This window comes from Monodon monoceros, unplaced genomic scaffold (assembly GCF_005190385.1).
Source record: "Monodon monoceros isolate NGI ecotype Baffin Bay Population unplaced genomic scaffold, NGI_Narwhal_1 Super_Scaffold_6, whole genome shotgun sequence".
In the NCBI taxonomy this organism is placed as follows: domain Eukaryota; kingdom Metazoa; phylum Chordata; class Mammalia; order Artiodactyla; family Monodontidae; genus Monodon; species Monodon monoceros.
In genome coordinates, this window is record NW_021703783.1 from 100,785,918 (window position 1) to 100,797,202 (window position 11,285).

Genomic DNA, 11,285 nt, shown 5'->3' on the forward strand with positions numbered 1-11,285 from the left:
TTTGTGATAATGTTTGCGTCTTCTTCAGGGTCATAAAACACCTCACAGAAGGGACTTATGGTGGGGTTTACTCTTGGTCTCTCTCCTGGGAATAGAAGCCACCCTGAAGAGGGAATTTACAGCAGTGGTCATTTCTCAGAAGTTTCTGCTTTTATTCAGATGAGGGAAGCTCCAAGAAAGCTCTTTTTTTCCTGCATCTATTGAATCTCATGTATCTTCAGCTTAAATTGTCTTTATACCAACCATGGGGTTCTGTCTGGCTCTCCATACCTCCAACTTTGTTCTTCAAGATTCTTTGATCTATTCTGAGCCCTTTTTCCACATGAACTTTAGACTGCTTGTCAATTTCTGCAAAACACCACCTGGAATTTTGGTAGGGATTGACTTGAATCTTTATTTGTGGAGTATTGCCGTCTTAATAGAACTAAGCCTTCTGATCCATGAATATGGGATTATTTTCCATGAATTTAGCTCTCTCTTAGTTTCTTTCAACAAGCAATTGTTGTTTTCAGTGTACAAGTCTTACACACATTTCCCTCACCTCTACTGGATGCTGATTCAGAACATATACAACCTCCGGGAGAAACCGGCCCCAACCCTGCCATTCACTGCTGCCTAGCTGGCCTGGAACTGAGTCACCAATAGCTTTTGTTCTTTACTTGATTCTTTTTTTTTAAAATTAATTAATTAATTAATTTATGGCTGTGTTGGGTCTTCGTTTCTGTGCGAGGGCTTTCTCTACTTGTGGCAAGCGGGGGCCACTTTTCATCGCGGTGCGTGGGCCTCTCACTATCGCGGCCTCTCTTGTTGTGGAGCACAGGCTCCAGACACGCAGGCTCAGTAATTGTGGCTCACGGGTCCAGTTGCTCCGCGGCATGTGGGGTCTTCCTGGACCAGGGCTCGAACCCATGTCCCTTGCATTGGCAGGCAGATTCTCAACCACTGCGCCACCAGGGAAGCCCTATTTCATTCTTAATTCCTTTAGAATTCATTATTTTACTCTCATAAGTGGTTACTGTCCTTGTAATAAATCTTTAAAACATGAAATGATGTTATTTTAATTATTCCAACGATGAGTGATAAATGGATCACACTTAACATATGATTTTAATCTTTTTAGAATTATACACATATTATAAAGTGATATACACATATTATAAAGAATTGAAATACCACCTAAAGGAGAAGAGAAGAGGTTTACAATTCCCACCCCCAGAGGTGACCATCATGAATGGTTTGGTGCATCTCTCTCAGGCTCGGTCTCTCTCCTGTCTCTCTCTATCTCTGTCTCTCACACAAGCAGATTTATTGACATCTCTGTTTATTTCACCTCTTTGTGGTCTTACAGATGGGATCCAGGCTGCAGATGGTTGGTCCTCATGCTTCCCACCTAAGAGAATCCTGAGGTCTCCCCTTTCATGAGGTAGACACCCTGTCCCCACTTTCCTAGCTGCAAAGCATTCATTCGTCCATGTGGACCAGAAATGATGGATCCCATCCCCTCTCCATGAACATTCATGTTGTCGCCAATTCCCTACTATTTCAACCAGTACTGGGATGGATACCCTTGAAATGACATCTCTGAACAACTGGGCAAGAATTTTAGTGGGATCAAGTCTAAGAATCAGCACTGCTAGTAAAGGGTCGCACCTGTGGGACTTTGATGGGTCCTGCACACTGTTCTCCCAGAGAGGAGTGTCTGGTCACTCGTCCCTCTAGGGGATCTGCTGGGGCCTCTTCTTCCTCACTTTGTCCCCTGGGCTGGCGGTCACCAGACTAGAAACCTGCCAGTGTGGTGGTGACTAAAGCTGTCTCCACAGTATTTATGTTTGCATGTGTCCTCATCTGAGAGGTTGAGCATCTCTCACATACACTGGCCATATGCACGGCCTCTCACTGGAATTTCATGTGTTTGCTCTCTTTTTAGAACGTTGATTTTCAAGAGGTTTTTGGACCACAGGTATTCTCCGGCCTTGGTTATGAGGAATGCTTTTCCAGTTTGTGTGTGTTGGCTCCTGCAAATCAGTTCATTCTGGGAACCTTCTGTCGTGACTACTGTGGTGCTAGTTAGCTTTGTGATGACAAAGCCAACTCCTCTCCCTGCCTGTTTATGAGAAAAGGCCTGAGTCTGAGCCACTATAGATTCTCTAGATATCTTGGCACATGGACCGAGCCCCACCCTCCCATCCTGCCAGACCCCTTGTACAAACACCTCTATTTGAAGAGTTCTTTCGCCTCATCCAGAAAATAAACAGCACACCCCTCCCCCGCCAATCCCCAACAAACAAGCAGACAGACATCCAGCTGGCCTCCTTCTACCTCAACCTCTCCAGAGAGCCACTCTCTTAGAAATACCTTAAGCTCAATGACATACCGCTGTCTCCCTTTCTCTGGCACCATGCCAACCCTGGGTGAGCCCCGTCTTATGTGGGCACGACGGCACCACTCAGGTTAGCCGGAGACAGTACCCCAAAGTGGCCTGATGGTACCACCGTACATTGAAAATGACCTACACACCAAATCGGCCTTAAACATGGTGGTTCAGAGACCAGAGATGTGCATGTGTCTCCGATAAAATCATTGCTCAGGAGACCCCAGCATCTATCAGCAATCTTCTCCATGTTTTACTGACCTTTACTCTTCCTCTTTTCAGCTGATATCTTGCTAGATCGTTCATGGAGAAGTTAGATCCCATTTGGCAAGAGCAGAATCATCTTCCCAACACGTGAGAAGAGAACAGGCACAGGCCTGCACCCATCTTATCCCTCCTTGCCTGCCCAGCCCGTCATGTCAGAAACATGTGTCCCTCCTCTTGTCAGAAGTCTAACCCCAGGGAAAGGACTTAGATGTAAAGGAAACCAGAATATTGTCTTGAGCTACGGACACTTCAAAAAACAAAGCAGGACTTCCCTGGTGTCACAGTGGTTGAGAGTCCGCCTGCCGATGCAGGGGACATGGGTTCGTGCCCCGGTCCGGGAAGATCTCACATGCCGCGGAGCGGCTGGGCCCGTGAGCCATGGCCGCAGAGCCTGCGCGTCCGGAGCCTGTGCTCCGCAGCGGGAGAGGCCACGACAGTGAGAGGCCCGTGTACCGCAGAAAAAAAAACAACAAACAACAAACAAACAAAAAACAAAGCAAAAACAACTCCCCCCCCAAATACAGCAGGTGCAGAAGGGCGTTCTGAGCCTTCTCCTCTTCCTTCCTGGAAGCAGCAGATAACATGTCCCCCCGCCCCACCCCCAGCAAGACGCCTTCCCTCTGCTGGAAGTAGAGTGACATTGCAATCGTCAAGGGCAGACAGTGGAGAGTGAAAGAATTCTGTACAAACAGACCTTGTTCAACCTAATTCTCAACCTCCTTAGCCTCCTCACGTAGTGTAGTTCCTTTTCCACAATCGCCTCTCTGTGTTCAACCCAACAGAAAAGAATTTCTGCCACTTCTCTGGGTCTTTCTTCATTTCCTTAGGAGGGCGCCCTGGGTCAGGTAAAACTTGTGGGAAATAAATGTGTATGGTTCCGTCCTGTGAGTCTGTTTCATGCCCATTTAATTCTCAGGACCAGCCGTCAGCTCTAAGAGGGTGGAGGTCAGATTCGGTCTCGGCCACATCTTCCCTGCCGGCATCTTTGAATTCTACCTCCTTCCTTGGCTTGACTCCTCAGCATGCTGACATGCTCTCAGCGACCATCTTCAGAAGCTCTGTGAACGTGGGCTGTGTCTTTCAAAATGAAACGCATTCTTCCTCTACGATCCAGCCCTCAAACTCCTTGGTACTGATGGACCTAAACGAGTCGAATGCTTCCATCTACACAGAAACTTGCTTCTGGACGTTTACGGCAGCTTTATTCATAACTGCCAGAACTTGGAAGCAACCAAGATGTCCTTCGGGAGGTGAATGGACAGATAGATGGGGCTCCATCCACGCAGCAGAATGTTCTTCGCACTGAAAAGAAAAATGAGAGAGAGAGGGAGCCACGGGGTGACAGGTGGGGCACCTTAACTGCATGTCACTCACTGAAAGAAGCCAATCTGGAAAGGTGCCATATCTTAGGGTACCAACTACCTATGACATTTGGGAAAAGGCAAACCACAGAAAGGGTGGGTTGCTAGGGGTTTGTGGCGGGGTTAAGGGGTGGGGTATGATAAATAGGTCAAGTACAGAGGACTTTCAACGCAGTGAAACTATTCATTGTGATACATTCATGGTGAGATACATTTGTCAAAACCCATAGAATGTACAACACCAGGAGTGAACCCTAGTGTAAACTCTGGACTCTGATGACCATGGTGTGTCCATGTAGATTCAGCGATAGTGACCAACACACAGAATGTTGATAGGATAGCTGGGGAGAGGGAAACTCTGAGCACCTGTGTGGGTGGCGGAGAGGGGGTGGATGGAGAGAGAAGTAACAGCAGAGCAGGGGCATGTGGCACCTCTCTGTACTCTGCCCAATTTTGCTGTGAATTCAAAACTTCTTTAAAAAAATAATAAACCCCATTTAAACAAAGAAACAAATGAACATTCCAGTAGCATCACATGACTCCTCCTCTTCAAGTCCTCAGTTTGTCTGGACCACTTGAGAGTCAAACTTCAGGAGGCACTTGGCCTTTCAATCAGCATCCTTTCAAAGTTTCATCTGATGCCCGCTCTTTATCTCACTACACTCTTTTTTACACATTTTTAATTAAAAAAATTTTTTTTGCCTGCAGCGTGCAGCTTGCCGGATGTTAGTTCCCTGACCAGGGATTGAACCTGCACCCTCAGCAGTGAAAGCACAGAGTCCTAACCACTGGACCACCAGGGAATTCCCCAACACTTAAAAAATATATATTTATTTATATATTTGGTTGCAACGGGTCTTAGTTGTGGCAGGCGGGCTCCTTAGTTGCAGCATGTGGGCTACTTCGTTGCAGCAGGTGGGCTTCTTAGTTGTGGCATGCATGTGGGTTCTAGTTCCCTGACCAGGGATCAAAACCCGGCCCCCTGCATTAGTAGCACAGTCTTATCCACTGCGCCACCAGGGAAGATCCCCCTCCTCTTTTTTTTTTTACTCTTTATACCTGAGGTTTTTTTAAAAAAATCTTTATTGGAGTATAATTGCTTTACAATGGTGTGTTAGTTTCTGCTTTATAACCCCCTCCTCTTTTTAAGGTAGTATTTTTTCTTGTTTTTTAAAATTGGTGTATACTTGACAGGCAATATTATATATTAGTTTTCTGGAACACAGCATAGTGACTTGATATTTTTATACTCTACAAAATGATCACCAAGATAAGTCTAGTTACAATTTGTCACCATACAATGTTATTACAGTATTATGGACTCTATTCCCTATGCTGTAAACCACACCCCAGGACTTTTGTTTTATAACTGGAATTTGGAACTTCTCAATCTTTCTCAACTATTGCATTCATCCCTCCACTCCCTCCCATCTGGCAACCACCAGCGTGTTTTTGGCATCTATGAGTCCATTTCTGTTTTGTTGTGTTTGTTCATTTGTTTTGTTTTGTAGATTCTACATATAAGTGATATCGTAAGGTAATTGTCTTTCTCCGTCTGCTATATCTCACTTAGCATAACACCCTCTAGGTCCATTCATGTTGCCATATGATTTCATTCTTTTTATGGCTGAGTAATATTCCAGTGTGTGTGTGTGTGTGTGTGTGTGTGTGTGTGTGTGTGTGTTTCCAGTTTTCATACATATATATGAAAACTTCTTTATCCAATTGTCTATTGATGGACACTTTGGTTGCTTCCACATCTTGACTATTGCCAATAAAGCTGCCATGAACATAAGGGTGCATGTATCTTTCTGAATATGTGTTTTGGTTTCCTTCAGAAAGATACCCCCAAGTGTAATTCCTGCATCATATGGTAGGTCTATTTTTAATTACTTGAGGAACCTCCATACTGTTTTCCATAGTGGTTGTACCAATGAACATTCCCAACAAAAGTGCATGAGGGTTCCGCTTTCTCCACATCCTGAGCAATACTTGTTATTTGTTGTCTTTTAGATGGTAGCCATTCTTTGAGGCGTGAGGTGATAATCTCACTGTGGTTTGGATGTGCATTTCCCTGATGATGAGTGATGTTGACCATCTTTTCATGTGTCTTTTGGTCAACTCTATATATTCTTTGGAAACATGTTTGGTCTTCTGCCAATATTTTATTTGGGGTTTTTTTTTTTGGAGGCTGACTTGTGTGAGTGAGTTCTTGGTCTATTTTGTGTATGAACCACTTACCAGACATATCGTTTGTAAATATTTCTCACATTCAGTAGGCTGCCTTTTTGTTTTGTGGATGGTTTCCTTTGCCATTGAAAAACTTTTCAGTTGGATGGAGTCCCATTGCTTTATTTTGCCCTTGTTTCCCTTGCTTGAGGTGAGAGGTCCAAAAAATATTGCTAAGACTGATGTCAAAGAGTGTACTGCTTATGTTTTCTTCTAGGGGTTTTATGGCTTCATGTCTTCTTCTAGTTCTCCTAAAAATTCCATTGGTATTTTGCTAGAAATGGCATCGAATCTCTAGATAGCCTTGGGGTGTGGAATCCTTTTAACAATACGAATTCTTCTAATCCATAAGCATGGCACGTCTTTCCATTTGTTTGTGTCGTCTTCAATTTCTTTCATCAATGTCTTCCAGTTTTCTGAGTATAGGTCTTTTACCTCCTCAGTTAGATGTATTCCTAGGCATTTTATGTTTGTTAATGTCATTGTCCATGGGGTTGTTTTCTTAATTTCTCATTCTGACATTTTGTTGTGAGTGTATAGAAATGCAACCGATTTCTGTAGATTAATTTTGTATGCTGCAACTTAACAGTGCTTTCTGATGAGTTCTATTTGGTTTTGGGTGTCATCTTCAAGATTTTCTGTATAGAGTACCATGTCATCTACAAAGAGTGACAGTTTTACTTTTTCTTCTGCCATGAGATTCTTTTATTTTTATTTTTTTAAAATCTAATTACTATGACTAGGACTTCTTAAACCATGTCAAATGAAAGTGGCCGGAATGGTCAGGGTTAGAGTTAGGTTTAAGCATAACTGGGCCTCTTCCCCTTCCTCTCTCTCCATGTCTCTGACACCTCCATGAAGGACAGGACTAGTCCAGTTACAAATGGCTCAGGGAGTTGAGCTGGACCATTGTTTTTCTGCCCCCTAGTCCTGGGCATAGTTTTGTGTACTGTCTGTGTATCTTCTTTGGCCAGGTGTCCATTCAGATCTTTCCCTATTTTAATTGGGTTGTTTGTGTTAGAGTTATTTGTATGTTTTGATACAAAACGTTTATTAGATATGTGTTTGCAAATATTTTTCTCCTGGTTTGTGACTTGTCTTTTGATTTTCTGAGTAAGGTCATTCACAGAGTACAAATCTTTAATTAAGTCCATGTTATTGCTTGTTTTCATTTTTAGATTGCCTTTTTGTGTTGTGTGTTAAAACTCCAAAGCTCATGATTTACACGGGCAAACCCAAGCTCATGTCAATTTTCTTCTATAATTTTGAATAGTTTTGTATTTAAAATTTGCCTGTGGGGACTTCCCTGGTGGCGCAGTGGTTGAGAGTCCGCCTGCCAATGCAGAGAACAAGGGGTCGATCCCTGGTCCGGGAAGATCCCACATGCTGCAGAGCAACTAAGCCTGCGCGGCACAATTACTGAAGCCTGCGCGCCTAGAGCCCGTGCTCCCCAACAAGAGAAGCCACCGCAATGAGAAGCCCGTGCACCGCAACGAAGAGTAGCCCCGCTCGACGCAACTAGAGAAAGCCCCCATGAAGCAACGAAGACCCAACGTAGTCAAAAATAAATAATAAAATAAAATAAAATTTGCCTCTGAATAACTTTGAGTGAATTTGGTATAAGTTGTAAAGTTTGCATCTACATTCATTTCATTCCAAATGGTTTCCAATTAATTGTTCCTTAACTAATTTTAGAAAACGTTTGGGGTAGAGACTCCATTGCAGTTTGAATTTCCAGTTTAATGAATTCAGCAGTTCTGTCAGTAGGGGGCGGGCGCTGTCTCCAGTGACCTGTGAGGGAGGTGCTGCCTGCACTTCCTGCACCGACCACATGGTGGCGCCAAGCTCCCCTCTCTGACCCACAGCGTATGCCCGTTCCCTGTGGACTCGATTCTGAGCGCAGCTGAGAGGAGTTGTGCCTCCTCAGGCGCGGGGGCGGGGGCTTCGGGGGGACGCCCGGATCAGCGTCTCTGCTGAGTGGAGCTCGGTCTCCGTCTCCTTAGGACTCGCTGGGGTTTCGACTTCAGGACAAAGTGGGGCTGCGTCCACGCTGACTAGGGAACACGTTTCCTGAGGACCCAGGTGATGCCTGAGGGAAAGGAGAAGAGACAGTGAGGAAAAGTGGGGAGAAGATTCCTGTGGGCGACTGACGGCTGAGGGGGTCCCTCTTCATGTGACCGAGGAAGGGCTTGGTGTGGAAAGCTGGGTTTTTGGTCAGGTTTGTGTGCAGGGTAGCCAGCATGAGTTATGGGGTGTCCAGTTTTCCCAGCGCCATTTATTGTGGGGAGTGTCGTGCTCCGTGGTGTGTCCTTGGTCCCTTTGTCATAAATTAACTGACCCCGTCCGTGTGGGTTGAATTCTGGGCTCTCTGTCCTGTTCCTATGGTCCCTGTGCCTGTGTTAAGCCACTTCCACACTGTTTTGGTGACTGTAGGTTCGTAATGTAGTGTGAAGTCAGGGAGGGATATGCCTCCAGCCTGTTCTCTTTTCTCAGGGTTGCTTTGGCTATTTGCGGTCCTTTGTGGTTCCACACAGATATTAGGGGGATTTGCTCTATTTTGGGGGAAATGGAATTTTGGGAGGGATTGCATTCACTGTGTACATTGCTTTGGGTAGAATGGGTATTTTAACAATATTAATTGTTCCATTCCCTGAGAACAGGATGTCTTTCCACTTATTCTTGTGTTTTTCAATTTCTTCATCAATGTCTTAAAGTTTTCAGTGTGCAGGTCTTTCACATCCTTGATTAACTTTATTCTCAGGTATTTTGTTCTTTTTGATGCATTTGTAAATAGGGTTGCTTTCTTTCTCTTTCTGATGGTTCATTATTAGTGTTTAGAAATGCAACTGATTTCTGTGTATTGATTTTGCAACTTTACTGAATTCATTTATTAGTTCTAATAGTTTTTTTTGTGGAATGAGGTGGAAAATTGGAATTCAAAAATCCCACTGTTTCTACCGTATCCAGGTCGTCCACAACACGGAGGACAGTGACTCCTAATATAACCTTCCCACAGTGCCTCTAAATGACATGTGGACTTTGGGTGAACTGGATCTGGGTAAATCTTGGCTTCTATAAGGAAGTTTGATGTTTTCTCTGCTTTTCTGGCGTGCTATTGGCATACATGATATTTTGAAAAGTAATTTACTTTCCAGTAATTTCAAACATACAACTTTACATGCATAAAACAAGTCTTGTACCTTGATTAAATATACTCCTAAATATTGATGTTGACATTATTTAAAATGGAATTGTTTTCATAAATTCTTTTTCAGATTATTTTTTGCTAGCATATACATATAAGACAGATTTTCATGAATTGATATTTTGTTCTATAACTTTGCTTAATTAGTTGATTAGCTCAAATAATTTCTTTGCTGATTTTAGGTAGTTTTATATATAAGATGATGTGACCTATGTTCTGTGAAGAGACACAGTTTTAATTTTTCCATTCAACCACGGATGCCTTTCATTTTTTCCTCAAGGGTCTGGGTAGAACTTCCAGTCACTACTGAGTAATGGTGATGGAGGCCAGCGTCCTGGCCTTGCTCCTGATTTCAGGAGTAAATCTTTCAGTCTTCAGCATTGAGCATGATGTTTGCTGTGGCTTTTTGTACTACTCTTTTCCATATTGAACAAATTTCCTTTTAGTCCTGCTTTCTTGAGTGTTTATCATGAAATAACGCTGGATTTTCACTGTAGTTTTTTGCATTAATTGATATGATTATGTGTTTTTACTTCACACCATTATTGTGGTTTAATACATTGCTTACTTTTAATATGTTGAGCAACCTGAAATTTCTGGTGTAGAGATAATTGCTTATGGCATTATCCATTTAAAGTTCTGTTGGTTTCATGTTGCTATTATTTTGTGATAGATTTTTACATTCATATTTATAAGTTATATTGGGGTAGTTTTCTTTATTTTTAAATCTTTTTTTAAATAGTGGTTTTATTTCATTTTATTTATTTATTTATTTTGGCCACATCCCATGGCTTGTGGGATCTTAGTTCTCCAGTCAGGGATCGAACCTGAGCCCTTGGCAGTGAAAACACAGAGTCCTAACCACTGGGCCACCAGAGAATTCCATAGTTTTCTTTTTTAAGATGTATTTGTATAATTTGATTAGATTTGGCTCAGTGTAAGTGGTTTGGAGGGTTAGCATTAGGGCTGGGACTGGTGTGAGGGCTGAGGCTGTGTATGGTTTATGATTGCTGTTAGGGTTTACGTTTTATGGTTATGGTTTACGGTTATGACTTATTTATGTGTATGGTTAATGAATATATTTTATGGTTTGGTTATGGTTATGGTTTTGCTTATTGGTTAAGGTTTATGGTTTTGGTCTCAGGGTGTTAGCGTTCTGTGTTAGAGTGGGTGTTAGGGTATGGGTTAGAATTGAGGTACAGGTACGATACGGGTAGAGTATGGGTTAGGGTAAGGTACAGGTTTAGGGTACGGGTTAGGGCTAAGGTTAGGTCAGGACTTCGGGTCAGGACCAGAGTTTAGGGTGAGGATCCATGTCAGGATTAGCGTCAAGGTTGAGCTCGGCCGTTGTTTTCTGCTCCTCCAGTCCTGGATTCTGCTTGATAGATGAATGAAATGTCTGCTCTGGTCACTCACTGTTTCAAATTGAGATCAGCCTTAGTCAAGGGTTCTTAGGGCTTCAGAGGTCATGCAGGGTTTCCCTCCACCCTCCGTCCTGGGAAGTGTGATGCAGGCCCCACTCTGTCTGGGCAGCCCCAGGTCCAGCATGGCCCTGACATGCAGGATACTAAGTAGACGTGTGTGTGTTTATATGACTCGGTGCATCAATCTGCCAGCCCCCAGGTGCTGCCTTTTTAAAAAAAAATTAATTAGTTTATTTTTGGCTGTGTTGGGTCTTCATTGCTGCGCGGAGGCCTTTTCTAGTTGCGGCGAGTGGGGGCTTCTCATTGCAGTGGCTGCTCTTGTTGCAGAGAACAGGCTCTAGGCACGTGAGCTTCAGCAGTTGTGGCTCGCGGGTTCTAGAGCGCAGGCTCAGTAATGGTGGCTCGCAGGCTCTAGAGCTCAGGCTCAG